Consider the following 18,434-nt stretch of genomic DNA (forward strand, 5'->3'; position numbering starts at 1 on the left):
AAGTCGTAAGGGGTCACAACAAATCAATACACGCAGTTACTGTACTTTGTTGAGGAGGCAGCGCGCATCAAAATAGACCCTCAAGTTCCCCCGCTTGAAGATTGAAAATAAAGAAGATATGATGCAACGTGTGTTGTGGATGTTTGCGAGTGAGTGGCAAGTGGCGTGAGAGCGGTACCTACTTTATTTCGAATGAAATCTTGTCCGGGTGAAGCGAGAGAGACAACAAGCGGTCCGCCGGTCCTTTGGCCCGGCCGTTTGACAGGAAGGTTGAAGCCGCTGCTTGATGGGGACAGAGTTCGCCGAGACGCACTTAAAATCCAGGAGCGCAACTTAGCAGAGGACGGCGCCGGGAGGGAAAAAAAAGTAACCTACAGTACGTGGTAGGAGCCTCTATAATGTCAGAGAAAACTACTCTCTCTCTCTCTCTCTCTCTCTCTCTTTCTCTCTCTCTCTCTCTTTCTATCTCTCTCTCTCTCTCTCTCTCTCTCTTTCTCTCTCTCTCTCGCTCGCTCGCTCGCTCTCTCCCCACCACCCCCCACCTTCTCTCTGATCGGACAGTGCCTGCTCGGGAGGCGGTGAGGACGCTTCGGCTGGTTTCTCTGCGATGTGCCGGTGAGCGGCGAGGGACTCGGTTGAGCGGCTGTGGTGGAGGTGGAGGTGTTGCCGGTGTAGCGCTGGACGCCTGGAGCTTGACAGTGATGTTGAGACGCTGTTTCTGTTCCGTCCCACAATCCCGACCGAGTCTTTCCCTAAACCCTCTACTCTCCCGGTGCGAGGAGAAATAATCGATTTTTTTTCTCGCTCCTTTTTTTTTTGACTCCTGAAAGGGGGCGGTCTCACATTTACCAACTCTACTTTAATGAACGAGGCTCGGCTCTTAATGCTTTATTATCGCGCCGGCCCCGATAGAGTGGACACAATTAACTGCTCAGAGAGGACCACTAGGGGAAGATGATGGGGGTTGTGTACTTTAACTAATGAACCAACAGAGAGCACGCTGTGCATAAAGTTGATGTTTGTGTTGTGGCTGGTTCAGTTTTTACCTGTTGTTTCATATAAACTACATCAAATGTGAAGTACCTAAAACTTGAGTCAGTTTTAACCATTAAACTGTTCAAATAAAATGCTGAAAACCCTCTAATTGCATTAAACACAGGGCATTTTTAGAAGCTGGGAAAACTCCCTACTCTAAAAATGTTGTGATAAAAAAAACATGAAACATTTTGCCACTAAGACAACATTAATTATTCCACTCCACAATTTGAGTTTTAAGTGTAATTATTACATTAAATGACACAAAAAACTTCTTGCAATGTGATTTCAAAAAGAAGTACAGGCCGATCTTGTTCAGTGACTTCTTCAGCTCTCAAAAATTTCTTGGATGTCTGTGAATTCTGCCTCCTTTCTCAGACACCACTACACTTTCCACGCCGCCAATCATCCTACCAGGACCCAGCTATCTCCCACTGATAAGCCCTGACAGAGACAGTAAGCATTGGGGAATTACCAAGCCTTTATCCGTCCAACCAAATGATTTCAAAACATCCACTCTATTAGTGTGAAGATAACAATTAGAACAGCAAGTTTGCCACTTCAGATAAGACGCAGACAGGCAGTGCAGAGGCTTTCTGTACAGAGATGTATACCAGATAGGCCTTGTAATCCCAGAGTTCTATTATACTCACATTATATGGGTGCTGTATCAGTTTAAAGATTTTTAATGGCTGTCCTGACTGAAGCATGTCATACTTTAATACACCATCAGGTCTCACTCTTGAGTTTTTATCCTTCATAAAAAAGAAAACATCTAATCGTAGTTTTTCCTTAACATGGGGGTTTAAAGTCAATATTTTTTTAATTAACTTTTCTCTAAATATTTCCCAGTTCAATATTTTAACAAACCAATATTAGTCTAATTAACTTGTTTTTTTTGTCTAAATGCAGACAAACAGCGAAGCCTTCCCACATGAGTTTAGCTTTGCACTACAGATGTAGCAATAGAGACTGAGTGTAATGTAAGTGGACACCAAGCAGCTCCCTAATCTTTTTCTTCCTTTGAAGCTCACCTGTGAGAAATAAGCTGTATGCAAGCAGTCAGTCAGGGTAGGAAATGGCGGGACATCAGTTAATAAATAAATCAAGCTGGCTAATCTGCTTGACGGGCGGACATTACAGCCTGTAACTGAAGCCGCTGGTGTCTGATGACTCTGGATACCACCTTCACATCACCTGACCCTTTAATCTTTAATAGCATTTCCTCTGGTCCCCAGACCTCCATAGTAATCAATAAGGTGTAGTCTGTTAGATACAGTGGGGTTCATAAATGCAACATGGCAGATATCAATAGCATTACATATCAGCACGCATGATACACTGAGGACATAGATTTCGCACCCTCAACAGACACGACTTCCTCCTTTCAGACCTCTTAGTGTGTACGACCAGCAATTGCATTAAAACTGCTGCTGACATACGGGCAGCTATAGGTGTACATACCACATTCAGTGTTTCTTCGTCTTCTGTTTTACGTACCCTCACTCTCGTAGCTTTCTATGCTGTCTGTCAGCGCGTCATTGGAGAAGTCCTTTCAGTGCTCACAGCGCTTGAGGTTGTCTTTGGTTGGCACCTGGGAGGAGAAGTAAAGCAGAGAGGCATGAGGGGAAGAAGAGTGGAGCTGCAAGTGAAATGGTTACTGTTTGCATGAACTTACACATGGGGAGCAATATCCATGTTAATATCTATGTAACATCTATGTGTGTGTGTTTAATGGCCATATGAAATACAGAGAAATAAATTGGGGGCTGTGGATAGAATACATTTGAATGGTGAAAAATCATTAAACGAGGAAAACACCGGCTCATGCATATTCATAAATGACTGTCTGACTTGTCTACGGGGATAAACGTATGGTGGAGAAATTCTTACAGCCTCATTCGATGCTCATACATTTAATGCAAAGTAGGGAAGACCTACTGTATATTTTGCTCTTGAGACTACTGAGTGGGGGTCTACGGCTACATCTAAATATGCCAGAAACAGTTCAAAGCATTATAGCCAGATTATTATTACATTGTATTATTTAGCTTAAAATGTGTCACATTGTGCTATTTAAACCTGATAAATTTATAGTTCAGTACACAATAAGTGCGTGCAAACAAGCAGAGCGGGTTGTGGATTAAATACTGTAGGGTGTGACATTGGTGTTATCTGAACACAAACTATTTTCTCATTAATCAAAAGCAATCAGATTATTAGTTTCTTGCCATCTGAAACTTTCCCGGCCCAACTCATTAGCCAGTGTCCCTCCCTCCCACTCTGAGAACATGCAATCCCAAACTTGAGTAGTGTGTTTGTGGGTGTGTTCAAATGTGAGTTGACAGTCTCATCAAAGCCCTGTGGAGAAAAATTAGTTTTACAGTTTGCCAAAACAATTATGTAATTTCAAATATGTCACAGTTTGTATATACGCATACGTTAGACTTTTGGGTGAATGCAGTTCCGTGAGGTTTGGCATGAACCGTGCATGAAAAGAGAAGAGGGGAAACTGGATGTTAAGTCAAACACATAAGTGCGGTTTGCTGATATTGATCTTGCTGGGATTGTTTCTTAAGCCTCATCTGGCAGTCACTTCACAGCATGTGTCACACAGACACACACACAGACACACACACACACACACACACACACACACACACACATACACACACACACACACACACACACACACACACACACACACACACACACACACACACACACACACACACACACACACACACACACATAAATGCAGAGCAGCTCGCCTAAAAATGTGTGTGTGTGTTTTTGGTAACAGAGGGAGAAAGAAAGGAATGCCTCTCTCAAGCAAGAGATAAACACAAACACATTTCCAGGGCAAACAGCAACAGCCCGGGCTCAGTGCAATCTGTTGTCGATCATGCTCACGTGAAAACACAATCTGCCTGTCACAGTAGATGATGTTGTCAAGCACTCTGCCTCACTTGCTCCTGAGAATTAGCCAGCTATTACAGAAGCACTACGAGACACACGGCGTATTTGTTGTATGTCGGATATGTCTGAGGATGCTTCCAGCTTCATGTGGTATTTACCGCTTTCAGTCATTCTTCCTGCATTCTTTCCCTAATGAATTTGAGAGACATTTGGTGTTTTGACACTAGACTGATGCTATATGATGTGACGACCAAAGCCTTCACAGGGGGGCACACAGAGACCTGCAGGCCAATTTAACTCACTGGCTCAGCTGGGAATCTATAGATTTCATTGTTGCACGTGTGCATGTGCATGTGGAGGTTTGCCTGTTTGTCTTACATTTATAGTGGCTGAAGGATAGTTCTGGTGCTGTTATTTTAAGTGAAGTCTCAGTATATCATGCAATTATAATTTATTAAAATATTCTAAACTAAAGATAGACTTTTTTTTCCTCAAACATTTATGGTTGAGACAATAGAAATGCTCAGAAAGGTATCATTAAATTCAGCAGTGGGTTTTTAGTTAAAGTTGGGCCTTGATGAAAGACATAATTTACAAAGATTAAGACATGTTTACTCATTAATGTATTCATAAAATCACGTTTAAGTGTAATGTGTATGTGTCGCGGATGTTTACATGCAAGCGCATAAATCTGCAGTGGTGTGTAATCCTGCCTATTGTGACTTTTATTTTATATAATTGACTTCTATTTTTTTTACAGCCATAGATCACACTTACAACATCTTCCATTCGTTCTTTGTTCACTTCAACAGATGAGCTCCACACTATCCAGGACGTGTTTAGCCTGAACATCTGGATTCTGTTCTCTGACAAAACATACCTGCTTTAGAAATCATCTCACACTTTGTAAGAGAGATGAGAGACATTTCCCTGCCGATCTGTGTTTGGTCTTTGTGTAAGTCATCCAAAATGTTATATTACACATGATTTGAAGCTTCTTATTAATAAGGTATTTTAATGAAACTCAGAGGGCAATACCATCAGTAATTATAGTCGTAGGAATTGCACCACTGTACATTATAATTAGGGGAGCAAAGGTGAGAGAATTCATTTTAATTAAGTGAAATCATATATCGTCATGTAATAAAATATTTAAAAAAAACATGAAATTCATAATCACAGGGAAGTATTTATTTGTATACTCAAATGAGCTTTTGTAAAATGAGGGTGCCATTTCTCTTCCTAAATTCAGCTTGTAACCAATATTCCTTGATACTCTACAGTGAGGCAGTGATGTCTTTTGACTTGGGACCATACACATTCATGCCTTGTCTTATATGTAAATATTAAATCATGTTTTTAAACATAACCATGGTATACAGTATGTATTGTATTTTTTTCCCCTTTTTATCTATATCACTTCAGCAAACAAGACAACTCAATCTACAATAAACTGATTATTGACTTTGATGGTCCCATATTAAGTCATCTTTGTAAATGTCTGTTCAATTTTAGCTCAGCTATATTTCATTCTTCTTTTTGTAAGAAAAAAGAAATAAGTTCTGTCTAGTAATTATTAGCTATTATTGTTTCAGTGAAACCATACTGAGCCTTAATTCCAAAAACACCTTTTCTGTGTGGTTCGATTATTAGCAATATCTGGCCATCTACTACGTTATCTTTACAGCACACGATCAGACTTGAATGCAACAACAACAAAGTCAGAAGAACTAGAGAACTGTAATGGCCACATCACAACCCCTCACCAAGTCGCGCCAAACGAGAGATAGCTCGGGTGATTTGCATGTGTTGTGTTTAACCAACAGTATTCTGTCTGTACACCTTTTTTGCATTATGGATGAGGCACAAGCTGAACAAGCTCTCCCTTTGTTGTGCCTGATGCTCCAGTTACATCATAGGAAAAGCCCCATGGTCCTGTGACTGCGCTGACTGGCTGAGACACAGTGGTGCTGGGTAAGCTGTTCATCAGACTTGTTGCTTCTTCACTTACTAAAGAATGTATTTGTTCTTGTAGTTACAAACATGCATATGATGCAAACACATCATTTATTTCAAAGACCAGACTGTGCCACCTCTTGAGTTAATGAAACTAAATCATTTGAATAGGACAAACATCATAGCATTTGGATATTTGGAAGAAAAAGCACAAGTGAATGACATATTTGATTATTCAGGCTTGATACCTGCAGATTGACAGCTCACTTATTTTATTCATAATCAAAATGCCACGAATGTCATGAACGCATACATGGCAGGTGCCATCAGTGTCATTTGCTATATGAAAAACACTCAGTACACAGACACTGCAATTAAGTGTGCTGCCTGCAGGGGAGGTCTGCACCCATCTCAGCTTCGACTAAAGTGGTTTAGCACTTGGGTTACCTGGAAGTATTCCCAATACAAAGTGTTTTTTAACCCGACACTGTTTTATCAAATTTATATTTAGAGAAATCGTCTAAACATTTCAGTTTGTGTTTTTTAATACGAATTAAATATCTAACATTTTAATTATCTTTATTTTCAATTTACTTCCTTTTTTATTTGAATCCCTGACACTGGCATTTCTCTCCCCCCACCCTCCTCTTCCCGTGTCTGGTTTGTGCTGCAGTAAGTGTAACTGCCTCACTTTGTGTCTGTATATCAAGGGCTCAAAGTTTTCTTTGTCTCCAGTAGATTGCTTCAAAAGAGGGGAAAAAAGAAACTCACCCTCTGCTAATGATTTTTCCTTCTATTTGAATGGTTGGAAAGTAATTCCCTATGAACTGCTCCAACACGGGCACAGTTATTTCATTGTTCTCGCTGCCCTTTCCCTAATTGTGCCCATAAACGGGAGATGCCAGTGTTACTTTTTTTTTTGTCTCAGTTTAAGGGGTGCCTCATGGTGTTTCCTGAAGTGGTGCAAAAGCTGCGTCTGAAACAACATTATTAGTGTTAAATATGCAGTAATGGAATAGATCCCACATCTGAGCAAGTGCCATGATCAACATGTGAAAGAATAAATGGAAACTTAAATTACTCGCATTTACGGTTGAAGTTTGGCTCACAGTTAAATATTTATGCATAATTCTCACCAGACAAACATCAGGATTGATTGTTTATTTGAATGCCTGGCACTGCCCTGTGTTTCACTTTACCTTACAAGAACATGTGCAAATTAACACTCTTGCAGGTAAAGGAGCAAAAGTTATTGTTGTATGTCACACGTGAATTTGTTTCTTTGAACCGTGACCATAATCATTCCCTAAACTCAAGTGCATTTAGAAAAGGACTGGCAACCAAAGTGTTGTCTGTCTGACAGGGGAACCAGATAAGAAAACACTAATCAGAGTTGACATAACACAAAGGACTGTGTTAGTTGAGAAATTGTATCAACAACACAAGTTCACAGTTTTATTATTTTACTATGCACTGTCTTTAGGACACTTTTGAACTTGACTGATACAGTTTTAGTGTGATGGGGGCCCTGTTGTGATACATTCAGCTATCACACTAAAGCCAAAATTCACCACTGTTTCGAATTCCCATAGTAACCATTACACAGCAGAAGTCCTTCCTGCAGCTGTTGACCTCAGCCAATTCTCTTGACAATTAAAGATCACTCAGCATGGCTGTGCAACTTCTCCCACACTCTCAACAAGCAGCTGATAGCATCTCACTGTGAAGAAAAGCAAGTGAAGTGGAATATAATGTGTGTCTAAATGAGGATTCCCCAGCTCAGAGGTGTGATAGCGAGGCCTATAGCGACCATCGGCGCAGGCCTGTGCTACGTGGCGGAGCTTGGCAGACGAGCGGCAGCGTCTAAAGCTCTTTGTGCCTCCAGGATCACTCCCGACTCATTCTTATTCAGACATGATCAGAGGGGAGGCAGGCAACTGAGATTAGCTGCAGATCAAAAGCGCTGCCGAGCGCCAGTGCTCGTGTTTTGTAGATTTAGGCAGCCCCGGCACACAAGCGTTGTATCGTGGCGGTGGAGCGTCATACTGTTTTCTGGCCTAGACAGTGCTCATGGGGGTAGAAGGAAAGAGAGTTTTCATACAGGAGCACGGACCACTGCTGGAAATCTTCCAAAATTAAATAATAAAGATGATAGATGCGAATAAAAAGGAAAAATAAGAGCGATGCCGTTACTGTAAGCCATTATAGATCCAAGATACTTGTGCTTTCCATGCCATCGTAAATGAAACTGCTCCCATATGTCTAATTGGTCTTGGTTCAGTTATAGTTTGTTTAAAAAATGAAATGCACTCTCATAGTTTTAGAAACTCAAGAGCATCTGGATCAGTGGTGCCCACCAAATAACCATGGAAACTAACTACTACCATGCTTTCTGTCAGCAGCCGCTACAGAATAACAACAAATCAGCAAATTACTGCTACGCTCCTTCTTAACCGTCCAGTTAATTTACACAAAAACATCAGTGGAAACCTCAAATGGCATATCTGCATTGAATTACATTCCCCTAAACAAGCTGAAACAAGCAGTAACCACAAATCTCCACTGAAATCAAATTCCAGCGTTTATGTTATGGATGACATTAAAATGTGTGACTATTACAACTTTGAATAAAACTGGATATTCCTATTCCAGATAATACCACCAAAAATAAACAAACCTTCCCCTGCTATTCTAAAAAAACTGAAATTGAAATGAACAATGAAACTAATGGCAGAGATGGAACGTGGAATGAAAGAATGAGTTTCAAAGGCAGAGAGGCAACTGCGTAAAAGCGCTCACCACCCTACAGAGTAAGAAAACAACGCGTTTCCTCAACTCCGCTGACCATCAAAGCCGTGGAATTCAGGGGCAGAAAAGCTAATAAGTGTGGACCGAACTTTTCCTGTAAACTGGGTCAAAGTTTCTAAGGTCCTGCTTTTGTGGGTTAAAAGCAAAAATACAGCAACTCTACCCAGGTACAAAATAAGCAACATGGGGCCCTGTGAACTTATGGCATATTTATGTTTTTGAAAACTCTTCCTTTCCTCTATTTCACTTTGTAACACATTACTCAGAAAAGGTAGAATAAACTACTTTCATTTTCATTGTCTGTGTTAACAGTTGTTGCGTCAGATTTTCCCAAAAATCAGAAATAACATTAACTCCAAAGGTAAAGACTTCAAATGCAGAAATAATTGTAAAATCAACTTACTTGTGCTATGCAAACACACTAGTTAAATAAATGTGGAGGGACAAAAATCCAACATGGCCATTTAGCACTAATTAAAATAAATTAGAGCCTTTGCTTTGGTATGAAATACCATTTTGGTTGTTTTGGAAAAAGTGCCCGACATTAGAGACCTTTTGTTCTGTCTCCAATGAACTCATTTGGTTAGGAATAACCCTTTCTCTGTTAATTTAATTTGACAAAAGTTTCTCCTTTGTTTCAAAAGTTTATCCACTATGTCTTACGAAAACACTGAACCATGTGACACATGCTGTGTGTGAAGTGTGCATTTGCCACTTAGGTAGCTACCTTGAGGGAATGAGTCATTTCTAACGCAAACAGCACGTGAAGGCCATGATCTTTTCTCTCACCGATAATTCCAGATTGTGCAAAGAGATGTTCTAAGCAATTACCCTTAAACGTACCAGTAACCTAAACTGACTGTGAAAAATTAGAAACAGAGAAACAACACGATATAAAGTTCCACTTTAGTGACTTAAACCATTTGTCTAGCCTTAGAGAAATAAAAATGTGGACTGTTAAAACTAAACACACACAGTTCCTGGAGCCTCAATCAGCTATTCCCCAAGTGCTCGACGGAGGTGATTGGCAACAGCTGGGACCTTATTCCTCCTTCAGCACTGTTAGAGATTCGTTAGTGTCTTTCTACTTTGTCCGGAGCAGGCAAAACACAAAGTAAACACTAGTTAAGTATATCTTTTAGCCTTGCTCATGTCGGTATAGTCATTTCTGTGTTGGGCTACATGACAAAGACGTCATACACTGAATTCTGCTACGCTATAATGAAACAATTAGGCAGCGATGCTTCAAAATAAATTTCAGAACAGTTCAAATTGAGCAGCTCAAATATCAAAATTATGGCTTAATCTGTTAAACATGTCATGACCCGCTGCGCAGAGTAGGGTTTGAAATCCTGACCGAGACAGGTTTTCCACTGACAGAGTGAGATTCAGACAAGAGGGGAAAAAGTAAGGGAAAAGGTGTGCTGTGAAAACTCACCCGTGCTTTTTTTCTCTGCTTCCCCAGGAAGTTACACCCTGCAGCACCAGCTGAGGCTCAGCTCAATCAAACAGTTAGAAAATGTTTAAAAATAGAGGCAAAACAAAAGAGATAGTTGATAAAAAGAAAAACCAAAAAAAAAAGACCAACAAACTGCCTAAAATAAATGTCCTGCATGTAATAAAGCCAGACCAGCTGGCTTTGAATAGAAACCCCCGATTTGGGTTGTGTGTTTGCCCCCGATCTCTGCCTGAACTGAAACCAGGTCTGGTTCTTTCCAACCACCCCCACCACCCCTACCCCAGCTCAATCCACCTGCCCCCATCACTCTTGGGTAAATTTAGCCCACTGAGGGATCAGTGTCACCCCCCATCCCTGATGCACACACACACACACACACACACACACACACACACACACACACACACACACACACAGTCCAGACCTTTGTCAGCACTGGCATATTATGCCCCTCCAAGAATGCTGCCATCTCCCCAGTGGCAAAAAAAAGACCTCTCCCCCCTTTTTGCCCCTTTACACATCCACAACTCAAACTTTATAGACAACATTACATTAGTTGTGCTCTTGTGAAACAGAGCTGTTACATTTGGAACTAAATATCGACGCTTTGCACAAACTTTCCAAAGATGTTTTTCATCTTTCAGTAAACATTTTATAGAAGAGATGCCACACTATATTAAATAGGACAGAACTCCCTGACTGAGAGCTCATTTAAACATTATTATTTCTCTAATTTGATGATCTGGGATATCACAGCTGCAAAACATATTAAGCAAACTAAACCTTACTGTAACAATTACTCTTACCTCTTTCATAACCAGAACCTGTCTAATCTATCATAAATAAATTAGCCTCTGGAAGAAATTAGTCAGCAATGATAACATCTTGTCAAATGTCAAAATACCAGGTGCACTGGTATACACCTATAATTTGGTAATTATAAGCTCATTTAACTGAGTATATCTATGACTAAAATCCGCCTACAGTCTTGTTTTTTTTTCAAAGGACCATAATGCTCAGGAAATGTTGTTTTTTACATTAGCACCTGATAAAAATCATGCATCTGCATTCGAAAGAAAACTTCTTGAGTTTCCCTAAGCTGCTGGCATCCTGACTGTAAGCCATTTTTCTTTCTAAATGATACATTCAGCTAAATGTAAGAATCAACAAGCTTAAATCATAATATTCTCTATGACTGTTTGTACATTAGCAGAGTTTTGTGGGGATGGCACAGGAGTAATCATAATTTTATCAAATATTTTCCAGTCACGCTCTTATACCTGATGCCAAAATCTAATGTAGATAATGACACAGAATGATACACCCAAATTAGTGTTTTATATATCCCTCTTAAATCAACTGATGTGCTAATGTGGAGATTGATGATATAAAGGAAAGATGAGTGGAATATAGATCGGTATTTTCCCAGAATACATCCAAAAGTGTGGATCCTACGTGAGAGAAGATAAAACAGTGGTGTTCCCTGGGTGATAGGTATTCACACTTCTGACAGTGAAATATATTTTGTATTGATCTGCTTGTATTGCTTACATGTTTCTGGGCACAGATGATCAACTAATCTGTTTATTTTGTGTAATTTCTGTCCCTATGACTACCTGTACCCTTATACATTGAGGGATCGGTGTCTGCCCTGTTTGGGATTTGCAATGACCTCATGGACAGGAATTCAGTAATTGTTTCGAGTGGGACAAGGGGTGGTGAGGGGATGAATTCATGGAAGAGGTTCATTCAATTACAACATACCTCCATAAGGGAGGGACTTAGTGTCTCGATCAAACATGGTGACATGACTGTGCTTTATTGGCTTCTGAATTTTGGCTAAAGACTTCCTTTCAATACTCAGCTTTGCCAATACAGGCTTGGTGAGATGGCTTTTAATGTTTTTTTGGGTTGTTCATCCGTATATGTATGAACATAAATCCCTTGCTCGTGAACAAGGGAACACCTTAAGAGAATTTCTTGAAGTTCACTTGGTCCCAGAATTGAACTAATTAGAGTTTGGAGGCCAAAGGTCAAAGATTAACATCACTGTGACTTCACATCTGTCCCATTCTTCTGATGCTAATATCTCAGGAACACTGTTAAGTCCATTCATTTTTCTGTGGTCTCCTGTTGGAAGAGAGGTGCCTCTCTCTCTTTCTCCTTGTCTCAAGTCCGCCACGCCCCTCTGTGTACTAATATTAGCCACACCTGAACTTCATTAGCTCATCAGTGGAGCTGTATATTAACCCCCAGAACCAGTGCTCCTTGCAATTTCCCCAATGAGCTGTGTGTGCCGGGCTGGAACTGTTATTGTTTAGTTTCATGCTGTTGTTGAGACTGTCTTTTTGACTGCTCCTTAAAGCTCTGTTTTGCTCACCCATTGTCTGGACTGAGTGGTGTTTTTTTTGTTGTTGTTGTTTTTTTTACTTTTTCTAACTAAGCTTTGCCTCAATTTATTTTGTCTCCCTTTTTTTCCCCAATTGTGGCTAACTAGGGAGCTTTGTCCTTGGAGACCCAGATGTAAATCTGCTTCCATTTTTTTACACTTTCAGTTGTTTTGTTGCTGTTAGAAGATTTTCTGTTTATATCTGTCATTGGTCATTTTAAACAGCCTTATTAAGTGGCTTAAAGTATATTAAGGTTCTTTTGTTGAAACAGTTTGTGACCAACTCATTATGTTCTCCTGAGCAATAAACTGAAGTCATAACAAACACTTTGAGGGACTGTCTTCAAATTAGGCACAAATGTTCACTTGGACTACAGTTTTGAGTTTTGTTCTCTTTTCTGGTTAACTCCACTAAAGCTATAGGAATGTAGTTGTATAATGTTATCAGTGATTGGTAGTCAGTTGTATGCACAGGCTGCAGATTTCTGTGTGTGGATGGAATTTATTGTTGGTTTGGACACGTAGGCTTTCAGCGAGGTACTTTTAAAAATGTAATGCACTACTGTTTACTTAGAGTACATTTTATTCCACTCCTTACTTTTGTCTGAGAACGTTTTTAAACAATTCATTATAGTTCTTAAATAAAATATCTTAAAGTATCGAGTTTCTATTCCTGCTGATTTAGATATGAGGATTTTGTATAGCCTATGTATTTATGTCAAGTATTTATGTAAGTATGGAATTCACTCATCAGTGTATATATGTGTGCTCTTGTGTTTATAAGTGTGTGTCACTGAGGGTGAAGCTGTGTTTCTGTGCTGTGGCTCACAACACTGTGGGCTACGCCAGTGGTGAAACACAAAGTGTTCTGTCAGCTGAAAGGTGACAAGCACTCAACAGGAAACGTGGAATGGCGTCTCTTCTGAAAACTGCTTTCACTCCGTTTTATTTTCTCTCTTATTTTCTGTTGCTTCATCATTAAATCATCAACAGAAAATTAAAACAATTATTGTAATGAACCCACTGACAGGTTTATGTAACTCTGGGTGGATTTATGAGTACTTGTATAACAACTCTACAGTAGTCTGGGGCAAGTCTGGCCTGGAGCTGACGATTTTGACAATCATGTACATGCATCTTAGTTTTCTAAATTTCTTTTTAAATAATAAGATGCCTCTTTTTGGGGGACAAAATGCAATTGGTCAAATTATTCAATTTTAAGGTGAGAAGACTTGGTTTAAGTTCAAGGGCAAAGATTAAGTAAGTATGAGTTAGGTTAAGGTAAGTCTCCAGGAAATGAGTGCAAGTCAATGTAATGTCTTCTGAAGTTGTAGAAAGACGTGTGTGTGTGTGTGTGTGCGTGTGTAATCCAGAAGGATCATTTCTTCTTTTGCCAACAGTACACTGCATGGCGTGAGCTGACTTCGGTGTGTCTGCCCACCCCTTTGCTCCACACAAGGTCGCTCTGTGTGTGTTCGCCTTCGGAGAATGAGGGGAGGCCGCGGCACACAATCACCACTAAGCACATACCTTTCTGCCCCACAGCCCCACCAGCCCAGACACAAGCCAATGGGCTGAATGTTTATTGAGCGTCTCGGGGTGAGACTGCTGATTTAGAACCACTGCTCAGGTGCCTTTGACCAGAGTTTTCATCACAAATCACTCTCAATGAAAACGATTTGAAGTGCTGACTTTAAATCAGCACTCCAAATCTGATATTTTTGAAAAATACCAGCTGAAGCCCTAACCCAACCAGGACCTGTATAGATTAACAAGGGCTGACCAAACTGGCCCTCTGGAGCTCTATCCTGATGAGCTCTGTTGGTTTTTATAAGAGGCCCCCTGTGACAGGATCTGATAAAGCACAGCAGGAGGAGGGTTTGAAAGAGAGCAGGAGAGTACATGAGAGTAAGATTGAGAGAGACAAGGACATAAAGAGATTGAGAAAGTGCAAGAGTGAGAGAGCGAGTACGCACCTCAATCCAAAAACAATATTTTGACTGAAACCTTACCCTTTCCATCTGGCTCTTTTGAAGGGTGGATTATGACTAGTGCCATGGCTAACTCTTTAGCCCACACTGTTCCTTCTGTAAGTCCAGTCTGACATTTTTCCAAAAGGGTAGTTGTACAGGAAATAAATGTGAGTCCTGTTACGACTGTAGGGAATTCAAAGTATATATCACATGCACTATGCATGATCTTTAATTTAATGACTCAAATAAATACAGGTATAAAATATTAAAATGCAAAATGTTCTTATAAGCTTACAAGAGAAATTAATTAAGATATCTTCAGGCATAATCTATCATGAAAGAAATCAAATAACCTCCAGACCTATCAAAAATATATTTTTTTCTGCCTGCTTTTCTGTCTGTTCATCCTCTCGTGCTGAAGAAAAACAGAAAGCATTTTCAGGTAGCCATGGTAACAAAGCAAAGCAATTTCCCTTGCACTTACTGCTCTGTGTTTGCCTTAAGTTTCACATAAATCTCCTGCACGTTTCTCTCACACAGTTTCCGAGGGGCTCAGTGCAAATTGGGATGGAGGGCTGTTTTCCTCTAACTGTAGTCAATATATGGTACTGTATGGAAATTTAGTATAATCATAAAATGTGTGGTGTGACACTCTGTGAGCATGTAAGATGATGGTGAGTGGCAACAGAAAATCTCCTCCACTCTTTTCTTCCCATACTGTGATTGAAATTAGCCTAAGGCGCCATCTTTAAAGTGACAGGCAGTCCAATTGAAGCCCCATATCAGTAATTTCGGGGAAACGTCAAAGGCATTAGCAAAATAGTAAAAAAGGGCAAAAATAGGATGACTTCTTCATTAGCCATATTTCATAAGCTTTGGATTGGACCTAATTTACGCTATCAGAAATGAGCACTTGATTAATATTCACGCTTTAAGTTTTAATCAATGACATTGGCAAAGTGCAACCCCATTATTGAATTAAATCTCAATACTTGAACTCTCATTTTCTCCTCATACTGTTCTTTGAGTGTTTTCACCCCTGAGTAAATCTCTGTGGCAGATGTTTTGACTTGAAAACCAATAAAAACTGAGACAGTGATGAACTGGTGATGCCATTTGAACCCATCCTAACTACATACTGTACCACATTCAATAATACCATATTAACTCAGTATATGATCCAGACTGGCTTTGAAAACATGCCAAGCAAGAAATTGCCTATTAGTGTATTTTTTCAAAGTAAGTCTATATTTAGTATCAGTGCATAAGGAGTGGATCCTAAGCTTGTTGAATAAGAGCTCTACATATTCTACTATTGCCAATGTGTTGCATTACTGTATTTAACAAAATAAAACCTCTTTGTATAAATCAGTGATTTTGTTATGTATACATCTAGTATTGGAGACTTTTTAAGTTAGCAGTGTTTAATTGTGTGTGTGTGTGTGTGTGTGTGTGTGTGTGTGTGTGTGTGTGTGTGTGTGTGTGTGTGTGTGTGTGCGTGCGTGCGTGCGTGTGTGCGTGTGTGTGGATATATACAACTGTATCTCTTAAAATGAGAAAGATAGTTGCTTACAAAATATATGCGTATATGATATATGCTGACTAAAATTTCAGGTCTTTTGTATGGATGTCAACCCTTGTCAATTTTCCTTCTATCCTCTCAAAGTAACTTTTATTTACCTTTTTTGTGAGACTTCAATTACAGTTTGGGAAAAATATACGTTTTTTTCCCTTGGATTTTTGCTTAATTCAATTAGATAGAAACTATTAGTGATCTCTTTGTGTGTTACATCATCTTTATAGTTGTCGACTTAATATTAATATCCTGTGCTCTTTTTATTTCTCATTATTACACACATTTCAAGAAATTCACACTCTTTCAAGTTCCCCAACCTGTTATTTGTGTTTACTGTGACATATCAGTGATAGCTCATTTTCAGTGTATTTGAAGTATGAGTACATATATACATGAGTTAGTAAACCACAATCAAAATTAATTTATCACCATCAACAGCCAAAGTTTATCTATTTATCTGGATTTATTTAATTAGCAAATCTCACAGCTTTTCAGTGGTTTTATTTCAGCTTAAGTTTTGTGTTTGAGAGCGTTTCAGTTGTGCTTATGGTCCGTTAGAGGTAATAGAAACCTGGTTTAAAAAGTAAAATAAATAAATAAACAAGAACAGTCTGCACCTCATTTTGAAAAGAATGTTTTACCTTTTTATTTTTGTAAAAATACTTGCTGATGTGACTTGATGACATTTAAGTTCATTATTATAAGTCCTCAGGAGGTTTGGTGTCATTTGTACAGTGAGCCTCTATGGGGTCTGGTGGTTTACCAATGGGATGAAGGCATTCCATTTTTAGTGTTGTGTAGTGAAAGGAGTGCCAATTCAAAAATTATTGTAGTAACATACATTTCCAAGTAGCTGATATTGATATTTAAATACATAATATATCAAAATGAGATTTAGTTTAATTTCCTTTGTGTGTGTGTGTGTGTGTGTGTGTGTGTGTGTGTGTGTGTGTGTGTGTGTGTGTGTGTGTGTGTGTGTGTGTGTATGTGTGTGTGTGTTTTTGTCTTTTATTCTGTCTTTATAGTCCTCCCTACTGTGTAAATTTCAGGCAGCTATTGTCAGTATTTGCTGTTAGTGCAGTAATCCAACTGTAGATCCATACTTTGCTACACCCTTTGAGGTTATGTCCAATGTATGACATGAGAGAGTCCAGTGAAACAGCCACAGTCTGCAGCACACAGACCAAAGCCTGAGGGAATACAGTGCTTTGGTGCCCAGGGAAAACAAAGTCTCAGGCCAGAGGTTTAGGGTGTTGCCTGGCTCTTCTGTCAACTGCATTTAACATGACAGAACACAACTCTGACTCAGACCACATAGATAGAAAACGTCTGACTGTGTCAGGGGAAAAAGTGATATGTCAGTTGTTTTATTGTGGCATATATTGTATGACTGCCACGCATACAACGGAGTGGAAGTCAGAACGTGGTTAAAAATTTAAGAAGAAACTTCAAGAAAGCCAAGAACTCCACAAAGGGCAATAAAAAAGGATTTGGATGATGAAAAGTATTATATGTATGTATATATATATATATTTTTTTTTTCTTTATGTACAGTATCCCCCAGGAGGAAAAATAAACACCCATTAGTACTTGTTGTGGTGAGCTATCTTGAGTAACTGAAAAATGGCAATTTTCTGATGAACAGTTAGTGATTTTGACAGGTGGTTAGTGAAAATTACCTCTAAATTAACTAAATCTTTATTGAATTTTATATTTGTTCAGGATTACTTTCCTTGCAACTAAATATCATGATAGGAAATGTATAGTATCTATAAAATGATTTTTTTTTTTTTAAGTAATAATTTCAAAAGAAAACAAATATTTCTGGGACATTTTAGAAACAATCTTATTCTGAATAGAACTAAATAAGGTGGAACATCACTGTCAGGCCACGTCCTCCACCCACAGTTGCATCGTTGCCTGATTTATATTTCAGAGAACAGTGTGATATTTCTTAAATTAGCATCTTCATTAAAAGGTGTCTTATTTCTTCCATTAGATGCTGTCATTGTAGCAGTGCTGTAACCCGTCTGATGTAAATCCTCTCTGCTTTGTGGTGGCTCTGAGTAAGAAACTCCACAGGGCTTATACGCATGCCTGCCAGCCATATTGCATGCAAGTTCACACATCCTGATGAGCGCATGTAGGCAAAGACTCACACAAACGTTTATACAATACACTTACAATCTCATATAGAGCACACGACCACGTACACACTGAGCACAAGCACATACTGTATAGACATACAGTGACACTCTTTGCATAGGTTTATAGAAGGGGAGAGACAAAGAGCGAGACTTGTCATGCACCTGTCAGGAG

General features: G+C 39.3%; 1 protein-coding gene across 8 annotated transcripts in view; it reads right to left on the reverse strand.

The window, feature by feature from the left end:
* Positions 1-10,406, reverse strand: part of mef2cb (myocyte enhancer factor 2cb) — a 70,479-nt gene extending 60,073 nt beyond the window's left edge. For 6 of the 8 annotated variants that reach the window (XM_069178019.1, XM_069178018.1, XM_069178017.1 and 3 more), the window contains exons 1-2: positions 10,157-10,406; positions 2,536-2,629 (exon numbers count right to left, since the gene is read on the reverse strand). The gene's annotated coding sequence lies outside the window, so the exon portion shown is untranslated. Of the gene's footprint in view, positions 1-182; positions 1,248-2,499; positions 2,630-10,156 lie in introns of those variants that run through there. The other 2 variants (XM_069178010.1, XM_069178011.1) reach the window with 2 other exon arrangements.
* Positions 10,407-18,434: the final 8,028 nt, after the last annotated feature.

Source organism: Embiotoca jacksoni, unplaced genomic scaffold (genome assembly GCF_022577435.1).
Source record: "Embiotoca jacksoni isolate LCO1_2020_lvr unplaced genomic scaffold, fEmbJac1.0.p SCAF_8, whole genome shotgun sequence".
In the NCBI taxonomy this organism is placed as follows: domain Eukaryota; kingdom Metazoa; phylum Chordata; class Actinopteri; family Embiotocidae; genus Embiotoca; species Embiotoca jacksoni.